This window comes from Oratosquilla oratoria, chromosome 8 (genome assembly GCF_046742065.1).
Source record: "Oratosquilla oratoria isolate Oo_2021 chromosome 8, ASM4674206v1, whole genome shotgun sequence".
Lineage (NCBI taxonomy): Eukaryota > Metazoa > Arthropoda > Malacostraca > Stomatopoda > Squillidae > Oratosquilla > Oratosquilla oratoria.
This window is the reverse complement of record NC_134784.1, coordinates 42,546,671-42,574,170: the sequence shown is the minus strand read 5'-3', so window position 1 is coordinate 42,574,170 and position 27,500 is coordinate 42,546,671.

Below are 27,500 nucleotides of genomic sequence, written 5' to 3'. Positions count from 1 at the left end.
TGGAGGTAAGACCCTCGGACCGCGGGGCAAGAATGTATTTTGGCTTGAATAATTTGTTTCATTCAGCTAATGGTAGGATCTCAGGTGGATATTATTTATAAACTTCTGAAAATTATTTGGACCTCACAAATAAAGATAAGGATGAGGTTCATGCAGCTGTAATGTTCATTATAGAAATAATTTCAAATAATGCCAGACGTTTTTATTCAACATACTGTACGACTGTAAGGCTGTGCGACATACTTGAATTATCACGACGTTATTTATTTATTTTTTTTATTCATTTTTTTTTTTTTGCTATTTCTTTTGTCTATATATTTTTCTATCCAGACAATTTTATTTACCTGAGAGAAACACATTCTGTACTCGAAGGTAGGAACCTTTTTCAAACAATTGAAATGGTGTTAAATGCTAGGAAGGTAGTTTGGACGTCAGGGGTTTAGAACTGCGTCGATTATTCTCTTTGACGGGGCAATACCTTGTGAATTTTGTTTTGGATGCAGTCGATATTTTTTTCGACCAATGAAAGGACCTCTACAGTGGAGGGATTAAGAACGGATGTTTAATGGATGAAGTAATCATACTTAACGTCTTAAACATCGTCACGTGACATAATTGTTTACCTAATTCCGAAGAACTAGACTCCACAGATACTATATTTTCTAAGAATGATGGATATTTTTTTAAATAAATAGATAAATAGATAAATAAGTAAATAAATAAATAAATAAATAAATAGACAAACAAATAAATGAATAAATAAATAAAGAGATAAATAGATAAATAAGTAAATATATAGATAAATAAACAAATAAATAAATAAATAATAAATGAATAAATGAATATATAAATAAATAAATAAATAAATAAATAAATAAGTAAACAAATAAATAAATAAATGAATAAATAATCAAATAAATAAGTATATAAATAAATAAATAAATAAATAAATATATAAGTGAATGAATAAATAAATAAGTAAATGAATAAATAAATAAATAAATAAATAAATAGATAATCAAATAACATCAACAAATTTATTAATAGATAATAAATAAATAAATAAATAAATAAGTTAATAAATAACCACATCAAAATTTACAAAGACAGTCACCAACTCGAGTTTCAACAGTGTTTACTTGAAATAAAAGCATTATATTTCAGCCGGACTTTTTGCAGTTCTTTCTTTGAGTCGAGGATTTATGCTTTATTCATCTGAGGTGTAAATTCGAGCTAAATAAGGTTCTTGATCAGTCGAGACACCCTTGACTGCTCCTAGTCGTCAATCTACAGAATAAGATCACATATCATTGAGGAAAAATATTTTAGTAATATGTTACTGGATGGGAAGACAAGAATATCCCCTTCAACACAAGTCTGTTCACCTAAGGGTCCTAGTTGCAGCTCTCGAGTCGCTGCCCAGAGTCAAAAATCGCTTAGCCTGTAGGTCCTCTAGACTAATACCAATTTTCAGGCATTCGGATGTTTACTGGATGGCACATTTAACCTGTCAATGCATATTGCCAGGCCATTGAGGTTTTGGAAAGCTTCATATACCTTGTTAGCGTAGTGCATAACAGCGGTGGATCATGTCAGGAAGTACTTCGAAGAATTGATATTGCCCCTGCTTTTATGGAATCACTCATTCAGAATCTACGTCGTTGTCGATATTCATGCCGGAGGACTAAGATATGAGTCTTAAATTCCATTGCACTTCATGTCTTGCTGTACGGCTGAGACATACAGATTGAACTTGGAGAAGGGTCCCTACATACTTGGCACAAAATGCCTTTGAAAAATCGTGAGGCATCGCTGGAATGGCTGGGTATAAAACTAGAATATTTCTTCAGTGATCAGTCTAGTTCTGCTACCAACATAATTCCTGAACGTCAACTCCATCTAAATGATCATACAACACGTTTCCTTAAAGTTGGTCTCATGTACAAGAAGTTGATTCCTACAAGAAATAACCTTAGCAAGAGGCAAAAGGGCCACTGAGCTCATGGTTAGGGCAAGTCGACCGATCCTGCCGAGAGTGTTTGGAATAGAAAAAGTGGCTGTATTTGAGCCTGCTTGGAGAAATCGTATGGATTGGCGAAGGCGTATGACAGAAACGATTCATATCTCCAGATAATTCTACCGGTTGACGATGACGGAGCCAGCGAAGGTTTCGACCCCTTATCTGGTGGGACCTCTTCAACCAGTTTCCAACCAACTGAACGACATTTTTTTTACTATACTGGTTGCCGGAAATCTACTTAATTCTTCACAATGGGACAGTCAGTATCAGAAGATTATAACCAATCTCGATGGACAGTCAGACACAGCTAGAATTTTCTTTGATAAATTCAAGATGGTGAGGTACTTTAGAAAATTTGCTTTAGCCAACGTTAAACGATTCTGTTCGGTTTATGGGAGATATTCGTGAGAATTGTGTGTGTGAGGTGATGATGTCTCAACGTCTATACTGTATACACAATGACATGTCTCAATTGGAGATATGACAAATCAGTCCCTACCGCAATGATATGGCACTAATATACTGCTAGACTGACTGGAGTATCTGTTTTAGATAAAGAGAATAAAACACTTTTCCTTTAAAGAGGGTACCATGGAGACTAATTAGATAGACTTCTGGTAGCAGGAATAAAGAAAAAGTGCTTCCTGGAATGAAAGGAGCCATTTGAAATAACCTAAAATCCCTGTGCCACCTAGAGGTACCACGAAGATGAAAAGAATGGCCTGTTGGCAACTAGCATAAAACTTAAAGTGATACCTAGAAGAAGATGGGTATACTACATACTAGAATGTCTCCCAATGATGGCACCCTTAGTTGTGGCCAAGTTTCCTTCAGTGTGATTGCTCGACTTCCGCAACGCTCTTGGTTCTTAGTGGAGGAGGAAGTCGTGCTCCACTGAAGGGGGAGTTTCCAGTAATTCCCTTGGCCCGGTCCATTATTCTAAAGTCGAGGCAAAGCGCCAAGTGGTGTTCTAGAATTACGCACCGGGTTAGAGTACAACAGTGAGAATCATTTGCCAAGCAAGTAATCCACAATTAACCATGTGAATAGTCAGAGAGCTTCTCTCCTTGTACCTTGTAGAGCGACGTTTATTCAACACATATATTTATCCCTGGTGCCAAAGGACAATTAGATTTACCTAAAGGAAACTTCATCCATGCAAGAGGGTTTTGAGCAAGATTGAACATTCCTTATATTATGTAAATATATGTATATGATGTATATACATATGCATATATATATATATATGTGTGTGTGTGTGTGTGTGTGTGTGTGTGTGTGTGTGTGTGTGTGTGTGTGTGTGTGTGTGTGTGTGTGTGTGTGTGTGTGTGTGTGTGTGTGTGTGTGTGTGTGTGTGTGTGTGTGTGTGTGTGTGTGTGTGTGTGTGTGTGTGTGTGTGTGTGTGTGTGTGTGTGTGTGTGTGTGTGTGTGTACATACTATCTGTATACGAAGTTTTTTTCTTACCAGGGAGGTAGCCAAATCCAAAGCCATATACCCACTCCCACCCATTTCATTCCTACCCACTCGATTCCCATCCGCTACCACCCTTCTCTCCCTCTCATCTTAGTTCTTCATAGATATATCCCGTCCATTGCCATGGGTCAGAAGCAATGTAGCATGGCACTGCATATCCACAGCAACCCTACTTCACTTAATTGCCGACCCCCCTCTCCGTCCAATTGTGCATAAAAAGAGAAGACGAGGAGAAATCCCTTCAAAATGGTTCAAAACATCATTCACACATAACCACTCCCTAGCCCCCTTCCCGATTCCCCCTTTCCTTGCACCACTGTATCATATATACACAGCCATTCTCTACTCACCTCTATCTCCTGCCGTCTTCCTTCCTTGCTCAACAGATATTCCCTTCTGGCTCAACGCTCTTTTTACTCCATCCATCCATCTCATCCTAGGTCGTCCCCTCAAGCTTACTTTTTTCATCTATGTCTTCTACGGCTCTTTTGCTATTTTTTTCTCCACTCATTATTTCCATATGTCCAAAACATACCAATGCTATTTCATCAGCCCTATCTGCCATCTCCTTTTCCACCCCCACTCTCCTCCTCATCTCCTCGTTTCTCACTCTGTCCAACCTTGTAACCTCTATTATATATTATGCTTATCAAGCATTTCATCTCAAACACGTTTAAACTGTTCCTCTCTGCCTCTCATAAATTCCAAGTCTTTGCCCCATACAGTCCTTTCGGCACAATCTTCATTTCATATAACCTCTTTGCATTCATTCCCAAAGGGCTATTTTCATTACACTTTTGAGTCCCCCAAGGCATTTACCTCCTACTCTAAATCCACCATTTACTCCCATTTTCATCCCTCTCTCTCCTGCCACATGCGACCCCAAATATCCAAAAACATCCACTTCCTCCAGCCACTCTTGTTTTCAGACTTACTTTCAACTACCTGTTAGCCTTCCTTTTGTACATCTCACCACTTTACTTCTACCCTAATTTACCTTCAATTTTATCCTATCGCATACCCCCCAAACTCCATCACTCATTTCCTTACTCCCCACTCTAGCCCTGTCAAATGTGTAATGTCGTCAGCAAAAAACAAATGAATCACTTTCCACTTTTCTCCATTTTTTTTTAACCATTTCATATCCCCTGCTCATTACCCTCGCATTTACCTCCCGCACCACGCCATCTGTGTTCATTTTGGACAACCATGGTGACATAACACATTCCTGATGCATCTCAACCTTTACCTCAAACCGCTCACTCTTTCCATTTCTAATTCTAACAGCCCTACTCTCGTAAAAACTCTTCACTGTTCTTAACAGCTTTTCCTCGACCTTATATATTTACAACACTTCTCATAGTGTCTTCTTCTCTACCCTGTTATAAAAAAATCCAAATTCATAAATAAAAAAGTTCCTTACTTTTTGCTAAAGCTTTCTAACATATATGTCTTACAACAAATACTGATCCACGCAACCCCTACCTTTCCTAAACTCACACTCTACCTCATCAATTAATCCCTCTGTTTTTCTCTTAGTCTTCTCAATTAAAACCCTCTCATAAGCCTCCTCAACTACACTAAACAAAATTATTCCTCTGAAACTACTATGCTAACATTTGTCCTCTTTTCTCTTGTAAAGTGGGAATATATAGGCACCCCTCCACTCCTCCAGCACTCTACCCTCCTTTAGACACACATTAAACAACCTCACTAACCAGTCCACTATTACTGTACCTCCCTTCTTCATACACTCCGTATGACAGTCATCTACCTACTATCATCATTTTGATAAATACTTGCACCTCATATTTTCTTATTTCTCCTCCATTTTCGTCTCCCATCACTCATTTTATTAGCAATTCCCACTACTACCACCAGTCCCTTCCTGTTCTCCTCCACATTTAACAGCCCCTGGAAGCATATACGGAAACCGACACGTAGTCATGCCAAAGACTCGAATCCAGCTGAGACGTAACAAGTCAACAACAACTTACACCATTGCGTCACGTCTCAGCTGGGTTCAAGTCCTTAGTTTGACTACGTATTAGTTTCCGTATATGCCTCCATCGAGCTCCTTGTCAGTCTCGACCGTGATGGCATGGAATTAAAGTGGAAATTAATGTGATTGAAAAGATTAATATCTATGTACTGGGGACCATTCAGTGTACATATATATATATATATATATATATATATATATATATATATATATATATATATATATATATATATATATAGATAGATAGATAGATAGATAGATAGATAGATAAATAGATAGATAGATAGACAGATATATAGCTATGAATATATATATATATATGTATATATATATGTATATATATGTATATATGTATATATATATATATATATATATATATATATTCATACATACATATATAGGTGCAGATGGAGAGATGATAATGGAAGAAAAGGCAGTGAGAGGAAGGTGGGCAGAGTATTTTAGGGAGTTGCTATGTGTGAAGGAGGATAGGGAGGGAAAGGTAGTTGCAGTGGGAAGCGCTAAGAAAATGGGAGTGAGGAGTGAGGAAAATGGAGGAGAAATAGGAAAAGATGAAGTGAAAGTAGCTGTTAAGATGATGATAGCAGGTAAGACACCTGGCTTGGATGGAAGCCATGAACAATGTCTGAAAAAAGGAGATACAGTTATGGTGGACTGGCTGGTGAGGTTGTTTAATGTTTGTTTAAGAGAGAGTAGAGTACCGGGGGACTGGAGGAGTGCCTGTATAGTTCCACTTTACAAGGGAAAATGGGACAAGTGTGAGTGTAGTAGTTTCAGAGGGATCAGTTTGTTGAGTGTAATTGGGAAGGCTTATGGAAGGAACTTGACTACGTTACCAGCAACCTCTCGGTTTAACAAGTTCTTCCATTAAACCCTCCAACCTGTGGTCTTCTAAGAGAGTTCTTAAGTTGTAGGTATAGATCTTCATTTTCTTCATGTTGTTTAATGTTCAAGACTTGGATCTGTTTGGACATGGCTTAATCATAGTCGGTGGCACACGAGGCAATGTGATTGGACCTTTAGGAGATGATGATCCAACAGGAACGCCCGGTTTTGCTTTAGTTGTACTGTTCATGGGTGCTATGAAGGGGTTTTGGCATATACATACATACATACATATGTATATATATATATATATATATATGTATATATATATATATATATATATACGAAACCTATACTGGGTAGGGAGCCATCAAGTTAAATCTACAGACCATATGCTCGTTTTACATTATCTCTAACACCAACATCTAGGCATATCAGAATGTGAACGAGGTTTTATTTCTTATCTATTTGCTTTATTTACTTTATTTATATATATATATATATATATATATATATATATATATATATATATATATATATATACATATATATTTATCTATTGCCGTTTTAACCATTGTGGAATAAATCACTAGTTGCAGTGATGGATTTCAAATCATGGAGCTCCGATCCCGGGACCTCATATTAGTAATCCCGTGTAGTATCTTGCCATACAGAGCGTCTATAAAGATCGAAACTAGATACAAACTGAATACTAGACTTCGTCTAGAATATAGAGTTTATATGCCTGTTTTATATGATCCCTAATACAACCAGTTAGACATAACAGCATTTGAACAGATGATTTCATTCGGTTTTCCACTGTAACTATCATGGTACAAATCACTAGCTGCAGTGACGTCATTCAAATAATCAAATCCAGCAGTCCCGAGCTGAATGAAAGCCTCATTCAAATGCCATGTTGCCTGCCTGATGGCATTAGAGAACGTATATAACAGGCGCACGGACTGAAGATTTCAGTCGACCCCTCCTTCCCAGTACCCTTGATCATATCTTGTTTCGAATCTTTGAGGCACTCTGCGTGGCAAGATGGTTGCAGAAGGGATTCCTAATATGAGGTCCCGGGATCGAAACTTCGCGAGTGTTGACATTTTGATCTCCTTACCATGATGACATATTTTATATGCAATCAAGGCGAATGCCAGACGATCTTATTCTGCTATGGAATTGGTGTCTCGATTGACTGGGTTCCGTTTGATCATAAACTTCACCTCTTAGATCAGGGGTCACCAATTTTTTTTCACAGTGGCCCAGATAAACGAAAAAATGGTGTTCGTGGGCCACATAACCTAAAATAGTGAATACACAAAAAGAGTTTTAGAAAAATGATAATTCCCCCTCCCCTCAAAAAAAAAAAATATATATATATATATATATATATATGTGTGTGTGTGTGTGTGTGTGTGTGTGTGTGTGTGTGTGTGTGTGTGTGTGTGTGTGTGTGTGTGTGTGTGTGTGTGTGTGTGTGTGTGTGTGTGTGTGTGTGTGTGTGTGTGTGTGTGTGTGTGTGTGTGTGTGTGTGTGTGTGTGTGTGTGTGTGTGTGTGTGTGTGTGTGTGTGTGTGTGTGTTTCAATGTGGCAGGGGACTGGATATGACCCTGACTTAGCTGAAGAGAATCGTTAGGCATTAACTAGCATAAACTCTAAGAAATATAGGTACGTCAGTGCTTTCGAAAGGATAAACCAAAGCTAGAACACCATATGTAAACATAAGAGTGATCATTCGTTACAGAGGTATTCCACAAAACTGGAGGAAAATCCTTAACGACCAACAGAATAACAGGAAAAATACCACCCGGCAAGGAATGGCTTGATATATAGATTACAGATATTTATATTTTCTTGTTTAGGAAATAAAATAAAAATAGAAAACATTCTGAATTCGTACCAATGATTTTATATAAAACAAAATTCAAAGTTTTTACTTATTAAATGTGAACAAAATGTATAAAATAGAGCATTTTATACGAAAGGATACGCTGTGTTCCGGGAAAACAGTGAAAATAACGTAACAATTAAAATTTCTCATTTTGGCAATGGATATGCCGACATTTGAGTGTGACTACTTTAGTTCCTCAAGCGAGATATAACAGAAATGTCTTAACCAAGCAATCCATAGATATTTCAAAAGTATTCGCAATTGCCACGAATTTTGAGCAAAAAAGGATTTTGTTTTGATGAACCTCGTACTAGTGGAGTTTATTTAGATTAGAGAAAACTAAGACTGAAAGATCTTTACTCTCCTACTGGATAGATATCGAGTACACCTTCCTTTTTATCGTGTTTCTCATAATCTGATATGGACACCATTCACCTCTGAAGAAAACAAATTATTTAGATTTAGTTGACGCCAACAATTTCATTCAGCTTAGACAAATATCTGGTTCTGAAATGTGGATTTTCTAATACTAACAAACTCAGAAATAAATCTCATTTTCATTATCCTCCATCGTGCATTCAGATGTGATTTTAAGTCATCGCTGTTGGAAGGGAAGGATTTGATACAACAAACAAGCTTTAGTCAAAGCTGTCCAATCAACATTTTTTTCGCGCCACACCAAGAGGTTACATTCTCTTCTCCATATTGGCCGCATTGTTGTAGCTCTTCTGGGTAATCGAGCCTCTGCTCTGGATCCTCATTTATCTTGCTAATCACAGGTCAAACATATTCTACACAGATGAATAGGTAAAAACACAATCGAATATATATCCCTTGCATTCTAATTGACTTACCTATGTATAGAGAATTTCTCTAAAGCATGGGAATGAGTGTGCGTGGACGAGCAAGTGTAATACTGTGTGTGTGTGTGTGTGTGTGTGTGTGTGTGTGTGTGTGTGTGTGTGTGTGTGTGTGTGTGTGTGTGTGTGTGTGTGTGTGTGTGTGTGTGTGTGTGTGTGTGTGTGTGTGTGTGTGTGTGTGTGTGTGTGTGTGTGTGTGTGTGTGTGTGTGTGTGTGTGTGTGTGTGTGTGTGTGTGTGTGTGTGTGTGTGTGTGTAAGTGTGTGTGTCCTTGTTTGTGTACACGTCTTCGCTTACCTGTTTACTTAGACTTCTGCCTTCTTCCTTAAGCTTAGGGTCATAGTCACACAAGTTGACATGCAAGTGTTTGGGCAAATTACATTTATGTTCATCCAAGTTAGCTTCCACGACCGTCCAAGTTTACACGCCAGCGAGTACACAGTCAAACTGCATCCCCTTGTGCTTAAGTCCGACTTGATGGCATCGGCTCAAGTTTACATGCATGTGTGTACAGAATTACGGTCATGTGTGTACAGAATTACGCTCATGCGAGTGCGGGCCGAGGTAGGAACGATTAGACACAATGGAATCTGGAAGCCACGGTCCATTAGCCAGTTAAGAGACGCGCAGTGGAGGCCCTCCGAATTCCTGCTGGAGGCCAGAGCGAATAGTGACTGCAGAACGTAGAGGTTCCTCACCTGGGGTGCCCCCATTGCTATAATGTCTTGACGAAGGGGCATTGCGACAAGTGATCCTTTGGGGATGCTCGTCACGATGGTTCTTGGGCAAATTGAGTTGCTCTGAGCAAACACACATATTCACACACACACACACACACACACACACACACACACACACACACACACACACACACACACACACACACACACACACACACACACACACACACACACACACACACACACACACACACACACACACACACACACACACACACACACACACACACACACACACACACACACACACACACACACACACACACACACACACACACACACACACACACACACGTATACACATACATTTGTATAACTAAATAAGTTACATATATAGTTCTCCGGGTCTTAGTACTGTATTTACCAAATCTATTTCTTCTGTTCAAGCAACTTACTAGCCCTCTGACCACAGAAAGATCAAAGAAGACGGTTTTGACTGTAGCTAAATCCCTGGCGTGATCTCCTCCTATTATAGAGTATTACTGTGTCATGTTGGTTTTGATGTCCCCCAGTTATTAGGAAGTGCTACTTGCCCTATTAGTCCAAGTACAGTACATTGGGCCAAAATACTTCTAATGCACTTTAACGCATTCTGTAGTGAGAATATCACCTCGTGTTGTTTTGTATTTTTACTTCCGCCTTAGAAAAATTAAGATACACAACTCTGTGTTAGAAATAAAGGGTCCAACATCAGTAGAGTAGATATTGTATTTGAGGAAATTACATTATGTCACATAACATACATACATACATAAACACATACATACATACATACATACATACATACATACATACATACATACATACATACATACATACATACATACATACATACATACATACATACATACATACATACATACATACATACATACATACATACATACATACATGCATACATACATACATACATGCATACATACATACATACATACATACATACATACATACATACATACATACATACATACAAACATACATACCAGTGGCTATTTCTCCCTTACAAGGAAGGTAGCTAAAAACCAAAGGCATAAAATCCGATCCCACACATTCCATTCCCACATACTCCACTCCCATTCATCCCTTCTCCCTCCTTCTTTTCTTGGCTCCTCCTGGATGACGGGTCATTCCTGTATCTCGCCCATTGCCTTAGGTCAGAAGCAGTGTAGCAAGACAGCACATCCACAGAAAAGCCGCTTCATTTAATCGAAGACCCCTCCCTCTCCGTCCCCCCCATGCAGGAAAAGAGAAGACGGGGAGAAATCCCTTCGGGCTGCGTCAAAATATCATTCACACATAACCACTCCTTAACCATCCCCCATCCCCTACCCACTCCCTTCCATGCATCACAGCACCATCCATACATAACCATTCTCCACTCATTAAGCTCAGTCGTAGTGTCACTTGCAGTGATAGTGGGATAGTGCTAGTACCAGTTCTAATTCCAGATTCACTTTCATTCATTATCCTTCTCTCAGTCCCAACCCTAGTACTACTTCAAGTCCTATCTCCAGCCCCACTTCATATTTCTACTTACAGTCCCATTTCAGGTACCACTATCGGTCCCAATCCCAGTCTTATCCCCAATCGCACTCACAGATATAGTTCTGTTCCCAGTTATAGTCCTATTCCTAGCGGTGGCTCCTATTCAAATCCCATTCCCAGTCCCAGTCCTGGTTTCCCTCCCAGTTATGGTCACTCACAATCTTACTCCCATTTTCAGTTCTAGTTCTACTATCTTCAAGTTCTACTATCTATCCAAGTTTCATTCACACTACCAATCCTGGTCTCACTCATACTCCCAGTCCTATTATTGTTCCCATTTCTAATCCAATCCCTACTCATAGTCCTAATCCTTTTCACAGTTTCAATAATATTAATTCGTATTCTTCTTTTCAATCCCAGTCCTAGTCCTAGTTTTAGTCTTACTTCCGCTCCTAGTCCCAATATTGTTACAAGTTTCATTCTTAGTCCCAATCTCAATCCTAAACCTATACCCACTCCCAGTCTTACTCCTATTCCCAGTTCCAGACCTGTTCTCAGTTCTAGTCCTAGCCCCACTCTCAGTCTAGTTTCACGCACATTACCGTTCCTAATCTTATTCTTATTACCAGTCCCATTACTGCTTCCAGTTGCATTTACAATCCTAATCTCACCCCTAGCCCTTAGCCAATTCCCATTCCCAATCCCACCCCTATTTAGTCAAAACTATTTAGAGTTTCAGTCTTATTCTTAGATTCATTAACAATTCTAGTCCTATTCCTATTCCCAGCCTCATTTGTAATCCCGGCCACAGCTCTATTTTCAGTCCTAGTCCCACTCCTAGCTCAAATCCCTTCCCTATCTCACTCCCATTCTTATTCCCAGTCCAAGTCCTAGCACCACTCCCGCGATAGCAGAGGTTCCAACGCCGTAACATATCGGGGTGCCGATGCAGTGCGGCATGAGACTAACGAGGGGCGGCACTTAAGTAAATACGACCCCAGAGTCCAGCCGAGGTCATTCAAGGTCAAATGGGCGGAAACTATGGTGGTCAGGGCGATATCGTAAAGACCGGGAGGAGCGGGAGGTCGGTGGTGGTAGGGGTAGGGCTAGGGTGGAGGTGGGGGTTAAGGGGTTGTTATGGTGGTAGTAGGTGGTAGGGGTGGCAAAAGAAAAAGAAGAAGGACAGGAGATATGGGAGAGAAAAGAAATGAAGGGAGAAAAAGAGGAATGGTGGAAGACTAGAGATTTTGGAAGATGAGGGACGGAGGAAATGAGGAGATGGCTAAAGGGGCGAGAGAGAGGATGAGAAGAAATGAGGAGGAGGGATAGAGAAAATATGAGATAACAGTGGAGGAGAGAATTCTAAGAGGAGAGATGGGAAAATCGATGAGGGAAGAACAAAAATAGTAAAAGGAAAAGAGTTGAAAAAGAGGATGGGGGCATTCACTTACTCAAAATCATCTCTCCGCCACTCGTCTTCGCATCCCATCAATAATCTCACCAGCCCTTTAATATCTTCTTATGATTTTTAATTAATTTATTCATTTACTTGCAGAGGGTATATGTATGTGCATATGTATTCATATATATATATATATATATATATATATATATATATATATATATATATATATATATATGTGTGTGTGTGTGTGTGTGTGTGTGTGTGTGTGTGTGTGTGTGTGTGTGTGTGTGTGTGTGTGTGTTCACCTCGGATCTGCTGCAGTCTCTGTCGAGACAGCCAGACACCACCCTACGGCAGTGAGCTCAGAGCTCCTTATTAGCCGATCTCTGGGTAGGTCTGAGACCACTCACACACCACACACCGGGACAGCAAGGTCACAACTCCTTGATTAACGTCCCGTACCTACTCGCTGCTAGGTGAACAGGGGCTACACGTGAAAGGAGACAAACCCAACTTATCTCCGCCCGACCGGGGAATCGAACCCCGGTTCTCTGACTTGTGCGGGTGTGTGTGTGTGTGTGTGTGTGTGTGTGTGTGTGTGTGTGTGTGTGTGTGTGTGTGTGTGTGTGTGTGTGTGTGTGTGTGTATTCACTTGGTCTTTGGATCACGTGTTGGACTCGTGATCGACAGCTATTTCCCTCCTGGAAGAGAGCTCAGAGCTCGTAGGTGTGTGTGTATGTGTGTGTGTGTGTGTGTGTGTGTGTGCGTGTGTGTGTGTGTGTGTGTGGGCGTGGGCGTGTGTGCGTGTGTGTGTGTGTGTGTGTGTGTGTGTGTGTGTGTGTGTGTGTGTGTGTGTGCGTGTCCGTGTGTGTGTGTGTGTGTGTGTGTGTGTGTGTGTGTGTGTGTGTGTGTGTGTGTGTGTGTGTGTGTGTGTGTGTGTGTGTGTGTGTGTATGTGTGTGTGTGTGTGTGTGTGTGTGTGTGTGTGTGTGTGTGTGTGTGTGTGTGTGTGTGTGTGTGTGTGTGTGTGTGTGTGTGTGTGTGTGTGTGTGTGTGTGTGTGTGTGTGTGTGTGTGTGTGTGTGTGTGTGAGCGCGCCCGCGCTCATTTGTATACATAGAGTATTTAGGTACTTATTTTGCATGTTCTTAATTTCATATATTTGCTTGCCTGTGCGTCCTTTTGTTTGATTATGAATCTTCAATTAGGTTTGCAAGATGAGTAGCATAAAACCTAGAATGAGATTATGTATAAACTAAACGTCGAATGAATATGAAATATTTTAAACAAATAATATTAAACATTTATCACTTTGCATAAAGACAAAAGAAATTGCAATGACGCTGGTGGTAGTTGTGGTGTGAATGGTGATAACAGCAATGGATGCGGTGATGATGATGTGGAAAGGGATAATAATGGGATTATGGTGTAAATTTATGTTGATTTTAATGATAGAGATAGATATGATCTTTGTTTTGATAGTGGATATGGCGATATAAGTGAAATAAGTATCAATGAGTTATGGTGGGGGTGAAAGTGTCGCTCATTGTGTTGATTGTGGTGATAGTGATTGTAAATATGAAAAATAGATGAAAAGAAGGCCTGCACAGAGATTTCCAGGGTAGCAGTAGTTACGAAAAAAATTGGGGGTTTGCTCTGTCAGACGAAAATTCATGAAAATGTTGGATGTACAGTATTTCCATATAAATAACATAGAATGAGATTCAGAGAGACTTAGGGTCATGTAAAGGATAATAATACAAACTATTACCAAAACGTTTGTCAGAAATATTAAAAGTTCTCAGTCAACATTGATTTGATTTTCTCCTACTGGATACCTGCGGCCCATGACAGCCGACCATAGTCCTCGGGCTCTTCCATAGGTCTTTCGGTGAAGAAATAACTCAACTGCTGTCTGTGTTGTCAGAGTGCGGGGATGGATCCATGACGCTGATTAGTTATTGTGTAGGTGGTGGTAAAGAAAGGTGGTTGTGGTGGTGGATGTGGTGGTGGTAGTTGTTGTGGTGGTGATTGTGTTGGTGACGATGGTGATAGTGAAGACTTGGGTTGATAGTTGTGGCAGCTATGGTGGTAGTAGTAATGGTGGTGGTGATAGTGATGGTGGTTGTAGTGGTAATGATGGTGGTGATAGCATTGTTGGTTACGTAGTAGTGGTGGTAACGGTAGTGGTAGTGGTGGTGATAGTGGTAATGGTAGTTGTAGTGGTAGTGGCAGTGGAAGTGGTAATGGTAGCGGTAGTGGTAATGGTAGTGGGGTAGTGGTAGTGGTACTGGTGGTGGTAGTGGTAGTGGTAGTGGTAATGGTAATGGTAGTGGTAGTGGTATTGGTAGTGGTAGGGGTAGTGGTAGTGGTAGTGGTAGTGGTAGTGGTAGTGGTAGTGGTAGTGGTAGTGGTAGTGGTAGTGGTAGTGGTAGTGGTAGTGGTAGTGGTAGTGGGGTAGTGGTTGTGGTACTGGTGGTGGTAGTGGTAGTGGTAGTGGTACTGGTGGTGGTAGTGGTAGTGGTAGTAGTGGTAGTGGTAGTGGTAGTGGTAGTGGTAGTGGTAATGTTAATGTTGATATTAATGTTAATGTTAATGTTAATGTTAATGTTAATGTTAATGTTAATGTTAATGTTAATGTTAATGTTAATGTTAATGTTAATGTTAATGTTAATGTTAATGTTAATGTTAATGTTAATGTTAATGTTAATGTTAATGTTAATGTTAATGTTAATGTTAATGGTGTAGTGGTGTAATGGTGTAATGGTGTAATGGTAATGGTAATGGTCATGGTCATGGTAATGGTAATGGTAATGGTAATGGTAATGGTAATTGTAATGGTAATGGTAGTGGTAGTGGTAGAGACGGTGGCATTGGCAGTGATAATGGTAATGGTAGTGGTAGTGGTATTGTTAGTGGTAGTGGTAGTGGTAGTGGTAGTGGTAGTGGTAGTGGTAGTGGTAGTGGTAGTGGTAGTGGTAGTGGTAGTGGTAGTGGTAGTGGTAGTGGTAGTGGTAGTGGTAGTGGTAGTGGTAGTAGTAGTGGTAGGGGACGTGGTAGTGGAATTGGTAGTGCTAACGGAAATAGTAGCGTTAGTGTTAGTAGTAGTGGTAGTGGTTGTGATGGTAATGATATTGTTAGTCATGGGGATGGTGATACCAATGGTCGTGATTATGGCTGTAGTAATGGTGGTCTTGATTCGTTGGTTGTGTCATTGGTGGTGGTTGTATTAATGATGGTGGTTGTTATAATAGTGATGGTGGTTATGGCGGTGGTGGTAGTGGTGATGGTAATGTTGGTGGTAGCAGTAATGCTGGGGTTAATGGTTGTAGAAATAGGGTGGTAATAGTAGTAGTAGAAGGATGAGGGAAATGAAAATGGTCAAGACTATCTTCACTACTTTTTTCAACACAGTAATACCTTTTGCGAAATGTATTACTGCTAGTGTTGGGCGATTTCATTCAACAGGAGTCTCACTGTGGCTAAAAAAAAAAGGGGGGGGAAGGATCACAAGGTCGAGGATTTCACTTGAGTTTCAGTGAGGACGAAGCCGAAGGTGAGGATTGCTTCCAGTTCAAAACCTGTCAATATCGTGACACACGTTATATAAATCTTTCAGACAACGAACAGATGGTTTTATGGAACTGAGGGGGGAGAATTCTGGCCTGGAAGTGGTCTCGATCAGGTAAACACATCCTTCAGTACAGTGTTCGCCTCCACAGCTCTATAGTTGGCTGTCTTCAGGAGGAAACAATATTCATAAATTACGACACCGCGTTGATAGGGTTAATGAGGACGACCGTAGAGGCAGAAGGCAGGGAGTTCGCTATGCTAATTTGACCTTATTAACGGAATGAAACGGACGAGATACGGAAACCACAGCCACCACGGACTTCACCTCTTCCTCTTCCTCCTTCAACTTTTACACCTCCTCCTCCTCCTCATCCTCCTCCACATTCTCGGCCACTTCACTCCACTTCCTTCACTACCTCATTCAATTTCTTCTCACCTTATGTACCTTATTCATTTCCTCCTCTCCTCTTTATGCTTCTCTTCCTATACTTCCTCCTTTTCCTTCTCCTCCCCCCTCTTTTTTTCTCTCTCACTCCTTCTCTTCCTCCTCTTCCTTCCTTTCTTACTCTTCTTTCTTTTCCTTCTACTCTTTCATCTCTTCCTCCTCATCCACCTTCTCTTCCACATCCTCCTCTTCGTACTCTTCATCTTCTTGCTGCTGCTACTCTTCCTCTTCCTGACTCCCCTAACTCCACTCTTCGTCCTCTTCCTTCGTCTCTTCTTCCTCTTTCTTCTCGTCCTCTTACTCCTCTTCATTTGCTTTCTCTTTTCTTCCTCATCCCCATTCACCTACTTCTACTACTTTACATCCTCACTCAAGTCCTCTTCCTTCAACTCCTAGTCCCAGTCCTCGTCCTCGTCCTCGTCTTCGTCTTCGACTTCGCCCTTGTCCTCATATTTACCCTTTTCTTCCTCCTCCATTTTCTCCTTGTTTTCATCCTCATCTTTGTTCTCACCATCATCTTGCTACTCCTTCCCCTCATCCTCATCCTTCTTCTCTTCCCCCTCAGCCTTATTCTCATCCTCTTTCTCGCCCTTATCCTTCCCGTTTTCTTCCTTCTCCTCTTTCACTCTGTCTTCCTCCTGCTCCTTCTCATCCACCTATTCTTCTTCCTCCTTCTCCTTCTCTTTCTTTTATTCTTCCTCCTCCTTCTTACCCACCCCTTCCTTCTTTTTTTTTTGTCTCCGCCTATTTTCCTTCCTCTTCTTCCTCTTTCCCTCCACTAACTCCTATTCCTCTTCCTTCTTTTTCTCATCCTCTTCATCCAATTCTCCTTCTCCTACCCCTACTCCTCTTCCTCCTCCTTTTCCTTCTCCTTGTTCTCCTCGTCCTCCCCTACTCCTTGTGCTTATGCTCGTCCTTGTGCTTGCCCTGGTTCCTCTCTTCCTTACCCTTTCCATCTCTTCCTCGTTTGCATTCTCTTCCTTCACATCCTCCTTCACTATTCTTCTTCCTTCTCCGTCTTCCCTCAACTTCTTTGTTCTTTATCTCCTCCTGGTCCTTGTCCTCCTCTTCTTCCTCCGCCTCCACATTGTCATCACTATCATCATCACCATCAACATCAAAATTTTTACTCTTCTCTTACCTTAACTTCACCCCCTCTACCTGCCAACTCCTCTCATTCTCCCCACTGCTTCCTCTTCTTCTCCTCCTCTTCAGCATCATTATCATATTCTTCGTCTTCCTCTTCCTTCTCCTAGTCCTCCCACTCCGTCGTTTTCTCTCATTTATTCTCTTCCTGCTCCTCCTTTTCGTCCTTCTCCTACCCTTCTTTCTTTTCTCCCTCATTTTCTTCCATATGCTCTTTATTCTCTTCCTTCTTTTGGTCCTCCTCCTCCTTTTCATTTTAAACATCCTCTCCTCTCTCTCCTCCGCCTCTTCCTCATCGTCTTCCTCTTCTCCTCCTCCTCATCATTTACCGTTGCTTTCTTGTCCTTCTATTCTTTTTTTTTTCTACTCATCCTTCTATATCTCCTTTCTTCCTTTTCTTATTTTTTGTTCTATTCAGCCTTGTTATGAATCGAAAGGTCACCTACTAGTTTGTTCTACCCATATCATTCTTGTGGTAATTGACTTGCCCAGGTCTTCCTGTCTCATCTCTTCACCATACCCACTAAGTCCCGTTCAGTCCTATTAACTACTGTTATCTTATCATTACTCCGTTTGCCCCTAACTGAATTCTTGTTCAAGTCTCATACATATCCCTTTGTCTTTAAATAGATGCCATTAGCACCAGTCTCTATCCATATAATTATATATACATCCTTATCACAATATTCTATTCCTACATCTATTCCTGCCCATGTTCTTCTCTTTATTCTTGTCTACACTTCTATACCTCATCATAAATGTATTTATCCAATTCACTTTTTTGTCATTGTCAGACTCATCACAATCCTTGTTCCAATCCTTGTCCCATCCAAATCTCCATTCCTGTCCTTATCCCTGCTCCTATTTCATTCTCCATCCCTATCATAGTCCCTATCCCCCTACATATATTCCTCCCTTTCCCCATTACCGCCCCTATTTCTGCTCCTATCTTTCTCCCAGTCCCTGTTATCATTCCTACCTCTCTTCCCTCCCCATCCCCTTCTACTTTTTTGTCCCTGCCCCTACCCCAGTCACTTTCCATGTCCCTACCTCCATCCCTGTCTCAATCCTTGTCCCCATCCTTGCCTCTATCCCGTCGCAATCTTTTTCACCATCCTTATCAATACCAGTGTCCTTATTCCTGTCCCCAGTATTGTCCCCATCCCGAGTCCCATGTTCATCAGCATCCATTTCCCTGTCACTATCATCATTCACCATCTGCCTATGAAAATTCATCAGTATCCCTACCCACATCCATCCATATCCCTATTCCCGTCAGTGTCCTGATTCTCATTTCAGTCTCCATCCACCCCTTTCCCCATTTCCATCCCCAACCCCATACTGAATCATGCTTCCATCCTCTTCCATGTAACTATACTCTTCTTTATCACCATCCCCATCCCACTCCATCCCATATCTTTCCCGTCCCCATTCCAATCCCCGTCCCCATACTCATCACCATCCCATCCCCATTCTGGTCCATATCCCAACCCCGTCCCTATACTCATCTCCATCCCCGTCCCCGTCCCTGTCCCCGTCCCCGTCCCCGTTATCGTCGATATTCACGTTCTATATACTGAGGACAATTGGTCACGGCTTCTGATCACCATTACGAGTATATCTAGGAAAGGCAATTGTTTTCAGTTTCCCATTCTATTTTGAAATTTATATTATGTGCTAGATTGCTACTTTTAGCATGAAAATCATCCCCATCCTGATCCACACCACAACCCCGTCCCTATACTTGCCGTCATTAATTCCCACCTACTTCTACTGGTTTTCATCCCAAATGTATACAATTGTGATTTATTGTCCCGGTCATCTCATTGTATTTCCACATCGTCAAACTTACCCACCCTTTAAGCTCCTCGTTCTTCCTCAACCGTCCTCCCTTACAGCGTCACCCTGTTATCCCAACCTTGTATCTTCACATATTTGTCTTCTAACACTATCCATTCTTTCACCACAGTGTTATTCTTTCCTTCTTTCCCATTTCATATCCTCACCCTTGTCTTCCAGCCTCCATTCTACCACTCACCTCCCTCACCCTTTCACTCTTTCTCCGATATATCCTCACCCCTGTGTCTTCTATATCCTGTTCTCCTACTCATCAATTTCGCCAATTCATTTCCTATCCTTTTCTCTCCCTCTTCTCCCTCTTCCCTCCTTCCCCTCTTCACCCTCAATCTCCCAGTCCGATGTTCACCCTTTTCACCCTTTCACTCCTTTACCTCAGCACCCCTCCAACGGGTAATTGTGTCCTTTACGGTTGTCTGGCAACTCATTAGGCAAATTGAATTAGTGTCCCTACTTGACCTTGCCCCGGGTCGCCTCCTACTTCCACCCTTTTCCCCCTCCCCTCACCCCACGCCCCTCAATTACCCATTGAATCTTGGGGCACTTCTTCCGTAAGATTACCCATACCTTTGTCATGTAATCACCCATCTTTCCCCCATACATCAGAATAAGGGTTCCCCACTTTCACACAATATACAAACAACATGACAACAGTTCTATTGTACAGTACATCACTGTGGGAGAACACGGGGACTAGTACAAGCTACATTGAGGTCATAAACAAAAGCTAATGTCTGACACTTAACATATTCACCCAGTTGTATATGTATTATTATTTTTTTTTTCTCGGTCTTATTTGTCTTGTGTTAAAATGCTGTGTTTCATTGTTATTTTTTATATACTTTATTTCTTTACTTAAACAAAGAAGGTACCTAATTAGCTTGATTCAAATTAGTTTTAAACTCCTTTATTGTAGCCCTAGAATAAAGGATACATTGACACTGTTTTTATTACAAGGGCGTTCTCTACAGATTTTGCTCTGAAGATGTAAGTATTTCATTCTGCCTAGGAGGTGAGACCGGTGTCACTAAAGCGATATATGTTAGTTGATCTGGTTCCGTCACACCAGCCTTTGTTTGAAACCTTTAAATAAAGTGATGCTCTCAAAGCTCAATGAAATCTGACGTTATCCAGAATAAGTTTTCTGTGGTTTGTCATCTTGGTAACATTTCTTATCGAAGGTTATTTCTAGCCCCTTGGATGCGGTGACGTCATCTCAACACACACAATTATACACACACTAACACATACCCCCCACACACACATACACACACACACACACACACACACACACACACACACACACACACACACACACACACACACACACACACACACACACACACACACACACACACACACACACACACACACACACACACACACACACACACACACACACACACACACACACACACACACACACACACACACACACACACACAAATACATACATACATTCGTGTGTTCAGACTTCCCCTCCCTTTCCTCTGCTCATTGACCATTGAAAGGAACGTGATGTGAAAAACCAAGAGCTGTTTATAAGATCTAACGCTACCTCCTGTTCCAGTTTCGCTGAACGTTTCCAAACACGAGGAAGAAACGTTGGTCAGTATCGAGTATTTTGACCTCATAAAGAGTTCTGCTTATATTCGATTTTTAATAGCCGTGTCACATTTTCCCTAACTTCTTTCGCTCTTCCTCTGTTTTTTGTTTTTTTCAATGAATAGCTTTCAGATTAATACTCGTCCCATCGTCCTCACTCTGACCTCTAACTGTATCTCTAATTACTCTTAATTCTTAACGTGTAGCCCTTTGCTCGTATATTCTAGTTCGTAAATCGTAGCTTGCAGCTCGTAGCCCGTAGCTTGTAGCTCATAGTTTGTAACTCTTAGTTTAGCTTGCAGTTTATAGCTCGTAGCTAAAGGGGCGTAGGTCATAGTTTGTGGCTGGTAGCTCAGCTCGTAGTTCGCAACCATACTCGTAATATGTATCTTGTAATTTACAACCTGGAACTGGTAACTTGCAACTCGCCGCTCGTAACTTACTAACTCTCAACTTGCATCTCTCAACTCGCAACCCACAACTGGCATCACTCAGTTCGCAAACTTGAAACTCGTAATTCATAAACTGCTACTCACAACCTGTAACATACGATCCGCAACTAGCAACTCACAACCTGGAACTTTAAGTTTTCTATTTCTCCTAATTTTTTCTCCTTGGCTATTGCTGCGACCGTGATAACAATATTAACCTCCAGTGAAGTTCATCTCACCTCTTTATATTTCTTCTTGATTCTATATCATTAAAAAAAAAAATTGATGACATTCCTTTATTTCATTCCTTTTCTTCTGATTCTCAACTGTAAGTAATGCTTCCTACAGTTCTCCATTCCCTTTATTTTCAATGGAGTCCCCCTTTTACTGAATGAAATTGCTTGGGAATAGGAAAACAAACGTACAGCTAGTGGATAGTGGTAAATGCGTTAATGGAACTAGTATTAATCCTATTGGTGAGTAAAGGGTTTCGACATTGAATTAAGTGGTTGAGTGACAGCTAAAACAAACGTGTAAATCATGAATAACAACTAAAGACTTGAATAACCATCATCTTTATATAATTTATTGTCCTTCAAATTATTTTTGTCTTATTTATCCAGTTCCGTCAATGTTACAAAATTATATCCTATGGAGGTGGTGGAGAAAAGAATCGCCAGGATCTAAACAGAATGAAATATGTAAAGTGTGTGTTTATGATGAAGGGCCCAATAATGGGGTGTAGGAGAGTTGCTCACCGGATAGTTGCTCACCGGATAATTGCTCACCGGACAATTGCTTACCGGACAGTTGCTCACCAGACAAGTGACAAATAGGACATTTGCTCATCAAAGGATTATATTTTACTTTTCTTGAACTTAATAACAAACAATATACAGGATCTTTTAGTTATATTGAAGTTCATTACAGCAATAATACACAAACAATATCCAAACTTTCATTTTTTAGTTTTTAATTCATTATAAAATTCAATACCAATTTCTTCCATCAATATATAGTGATTACAGTTTTACAACTGGTCCAGTATTGAAGTGTGTTTATTGTCCACACCATTAGACTGGACTTATAAACCACAAAGGACAATGAACCCATTTCAGTACTGCACCAGCTGTAAAACTGTAATCACTATATATTGATGGAAGAAATTGGTATTTAATTAAAAACTAAAATATGAAAGTTGTATATTGTTTGTGTATTATTGCTGTAATAAAATTCAATATAACAAAAAAATCCTATATTATTGCTGTAATAAACTTCAATATAACTAAAATATCCTACATACTATTTGTTATTAAGTTCAAGAAAAGTAAAAATAATCCTTTGGTGAGCAAATGTCCTATTTATCACTTGTTCGGTGAGCAACTGTCCAGTGAGCAATTGTCCGGTGAGCAACTGTCCGGTGAGAAACTGTTCGTACCCGTCAATAATGATAACCTTAATCCGGTGGCTATGGTGGTCTCCCCTAAACTGGAAGAAGGCCCCTAACATCAGTCAGCACAAAGTCTATAATACTATACAGAGATAGGGTTAGTGTCATTCCTCTCATTTCTTTATCAATCCTAAACTTCCTCTCCAGCGCATCACTTCTTTTACATTTTCATTCCATACCTTCCTTTTCCTTCTTATGTCATTCCTCCCTTTACCTGCTCAAGCCATTCTTTCCCTTCCCTTCCCTTTTCTTTCCCTTATATCTTCTTCCCTTCCCTTCCACCCCTTCTCTTTCTTTCCTTTCCATCCCTTCATTTCACTCTTCCCATCCTTTCCTTTATTCATTTTTTTCCGTCCCCATTCCTGTCCTCCGTGTCTCTACTATCCTTTCTTTTCATTTCCCTTCCATTATTTTCAGTCCCCTTTCTTTAATATCTTACCAGTTACATTTCCCCCCTACTGTTTTCTAACTCTAACTATGTTTATAACACTCAACTGCCTCATTCATCACTATACTTTCTCACTCGTATGACTGTTGATAACTTCCTCTCGAAGACTTATCATTTTCATATACCGTAAATAACAAACAAACACACACACACACACACACACACACACACACACACACACACACACACATCTATATAAAGATCATATATATATATATATATATATATATATATATATATATACGAGGAATTCGCTAGTGGACAGCGACATTAATCAGATAATTTTTATTATTTTTATGACCATCGGGCAAGGATTCGAACATGCGCTGTACATGACGACAAGAGGCCCGCCATGACTACCGCCTTAACCCACTCGACCACTGATACTTAGTATCAGTGGTCGAGTGGGTTAAGGCGGTAGTCATTGCGGGCCTCTTGTCGTCATGTACAGCGCAGGTTCGAATCCTTGCGCGATGGTCATAAAAATTATCTGATATATATACATATATATATTTATATATATGCATATATATATATATATATAATATATATATATATATCACACACATGTATATATACATATATATATACATATATATTTATATATATGCATATATATATACATATATATATATATATATATTTGTATATATATACATACATTTATATGTATATGTATATATATATATATATATATATATATATATATATATATATTTATGAACCACAATACACTTTAATTCTAAAACATCAACATCGGGAGACCCGCGGAGGCTAACATGCAGAAAATTAAACGTGGTACGGCCAAGAACTCGACCCCAGCTATCACGTGACAAGTGCTTTAGTGACTTACCGAATGCACCATCAGGAGAGATATAGGTTGAGCGCAACTTTCCCTATATATTTGTATGCTACAGTTACATATACATACACGAAATTTTGCGTTCAACCCATCTCCACTATGATAATACAATTGGTAAGTATACGAACGCGGGAAAGTATTTGTACAACACTGAATGGGTAGCAGTGAAGAGAGATACATTTTTCATTATCAACCACAATACACTTTAATTCTAAGCCATCAACATCGGGAGACCTGCGGAGGCTAACATGCAGAAATTGAAATGTGGTACGGCCAAGGACTCGAACCAGGCTATCACGTGACAAGTGCTTTAGTGACTTACCGATTGCGCCATAAAGAGAGATATAAGCTCAGCGCAACTTTCCTTATATATTTGTATGCTCGAGTTACATACATATACACAAAATTTTGGGTTCAACCCATTTCCACTATGATATAACGCAAAATTTCGTGTACATACATACATAAACACACACACACATATATATATACTTATATATATATATATATATATATACATATATTTATATATATATATATATATATATATATATATATATATATTCTCCTCCACTCTGACATTTCCCCTCCTTTCCCCTCTCCACGTTTTCAGGGCCAGACAGTATCCACTTCCCCGTCCTCCACCCTAGCCCCCACCCTTCCCCACAGCACGTACGAGAAAAGGTTCGTCCGGTCACCTTTACGACCCTAAACACCTGCTGTGACCTCGTCCTCATTCGAGGTCACGCTCCAGGTTCAAGGTTTCCGAGAATAAACTCTCATCTTCCACACGCTGCTCCATATCCATTTCTCTCTCTCTCTCTCTCTCTCTCTCTCTCTCTCTCTCTCTCTCTCTCTCTCTCTCTCTCTCTCTCTCTCTCTCTCTCTCTCTCTCTCTCTCTCTCTCTCTCTCTCTCTCTCTCTCTCTCGCTCTCGCTCCCTGGCTTATTTCTAAGCCTTTATATATATATATATATATATATATATATATATATATATATACCTAAATATATATATATATATATACATATATATAAATATATATATATATATATGTATGTATATACATATGTATATATATATATATATGTACATATGTATATGTATGTATATATATATGTGTATGTATATACATGTATATGTATATGTATATATATATGTATATGTATATATATACATATATATATATATATATCTATATATATATATATATATATATATGTATATATATATATATTTATATATATATAATATATATGTATATTACAAATTGATGGTCGTGTGGTTGTCTACGTGTGTCTCTTGGACCATGAAAGTGTCCAATCATCTTATGATTTCGCCTATCTCTTCTTTCTCATAGCCGTTGTTGGTAAGGTGTTGATATTTTTTAATTCAGCGTAGGTAGCAGTTTCTCAAACCTGTCACAATGTCTCAGTATATATATATATATATATATATATATATATATATATATATATATATATATATATATATATATATATATATATATATATGTACGAGGGAGCTTCAAAAGTTTGTGGGAAAAGTCCATAACTAAAATTTATATGGAAGTAATTTAATCTTATTTCACCTGGACATTTTTGTACCAACGTGTTATAACAAGTTCAAACATAAACCCGTAAATGCAGGTAATGACGCATCGCCGCCAGTTGGAAATCAGACAGTATTCAAGCAATATGGAATCCATTGAAATCGAGGCCAGGACTAACATTAAATTTATGGTGAAAGTCAGTTGCGAGAATATGCAAATCATTGGCGCTCTGAAACAAGTTTATGGTGACAATGCTCCAAAGAAATCAACAACCTACAAATGGATAAGTCAGTTCAAAGGTGGAAGAAACGAAATTGAAGATGAGCCCCGCAGTGGCAGGCCATTAACGTCAGTTTGTGAAAAAAACAACAACATAGATGCTGTCCGCGACATGATTGAAAAGAATAGACGAATAACCACTGAATCAGTGGCAGATATACTCAATATCTCCGTGGGTTCTGCACACATATTTCTGGTAGGGAGTTTGGGGCTAAGCAAGCTTTTTGCTTGATGGGTCCCTAGGGTGTTGCGCCCAGATCAGCAGCAAACAAGGGCAGATCTTTCAATGGAAATTTTGACCAAGTGGGATGAAGGCTCTGAAGCTTTTCTGTAGAGAATTGTGACAGGTGATGAAACATGGCTTTACCAGTACGATACCGAGGACAAAATTCAATCAAAGCAGTGGCTGCCCCGGGGTGGAAGTGGACCATTCAAAGCAAAATCGGAATGTTCAAGAGGAAAGATCATGGCCACTGTCTTCTGGGATGTAGAAGAGATTTTGGTGATTGACTTCCTCGAGAACAAGAAAACAATTACATCTACTTATTATGAATGCGTTTTGAGAAAACTCTCCAAAAAGATCTCGAAAAAATGCCCTGGAAACCCACATCAACGCGTCCTCTTCACCACGACAATGCACTCGCTCACAGTGCTCGGTAGACAAGAGCTGTGCTACGTGAATTTCGATGGAAACCATCCGACAACCCCCTCATAGCCATGATCTAGCCCCATTCGACTTCTTTTTGTTTCCAAACTTAAAAAAAAAATAATAATAATGGAAAGTTACCAATTTTCCATCAATTGAAGATATAAAAAGAGCTGCTCTGACATGGTTAAGATCACATGATCCTCAGTTCTACTCAGACAGACTTAAAGCCTGGGATCAACGTTTGCAGAAGTATATTGACCTTAATGGAACACGTGTTGAAAAATAAACATAATAACTGAAACAATTCTTTTATACTGTCCTTTTTCCACGAACTTTTTGAGGCCCCTTTGTATGTATATACATATATATATATATATATATATATATATATACATATATATAAATATATATATATATATACATATACATATACCAAGGCTTTTTCCCTCATACAAGGGAGGTAGCCAAAAAGAAAAA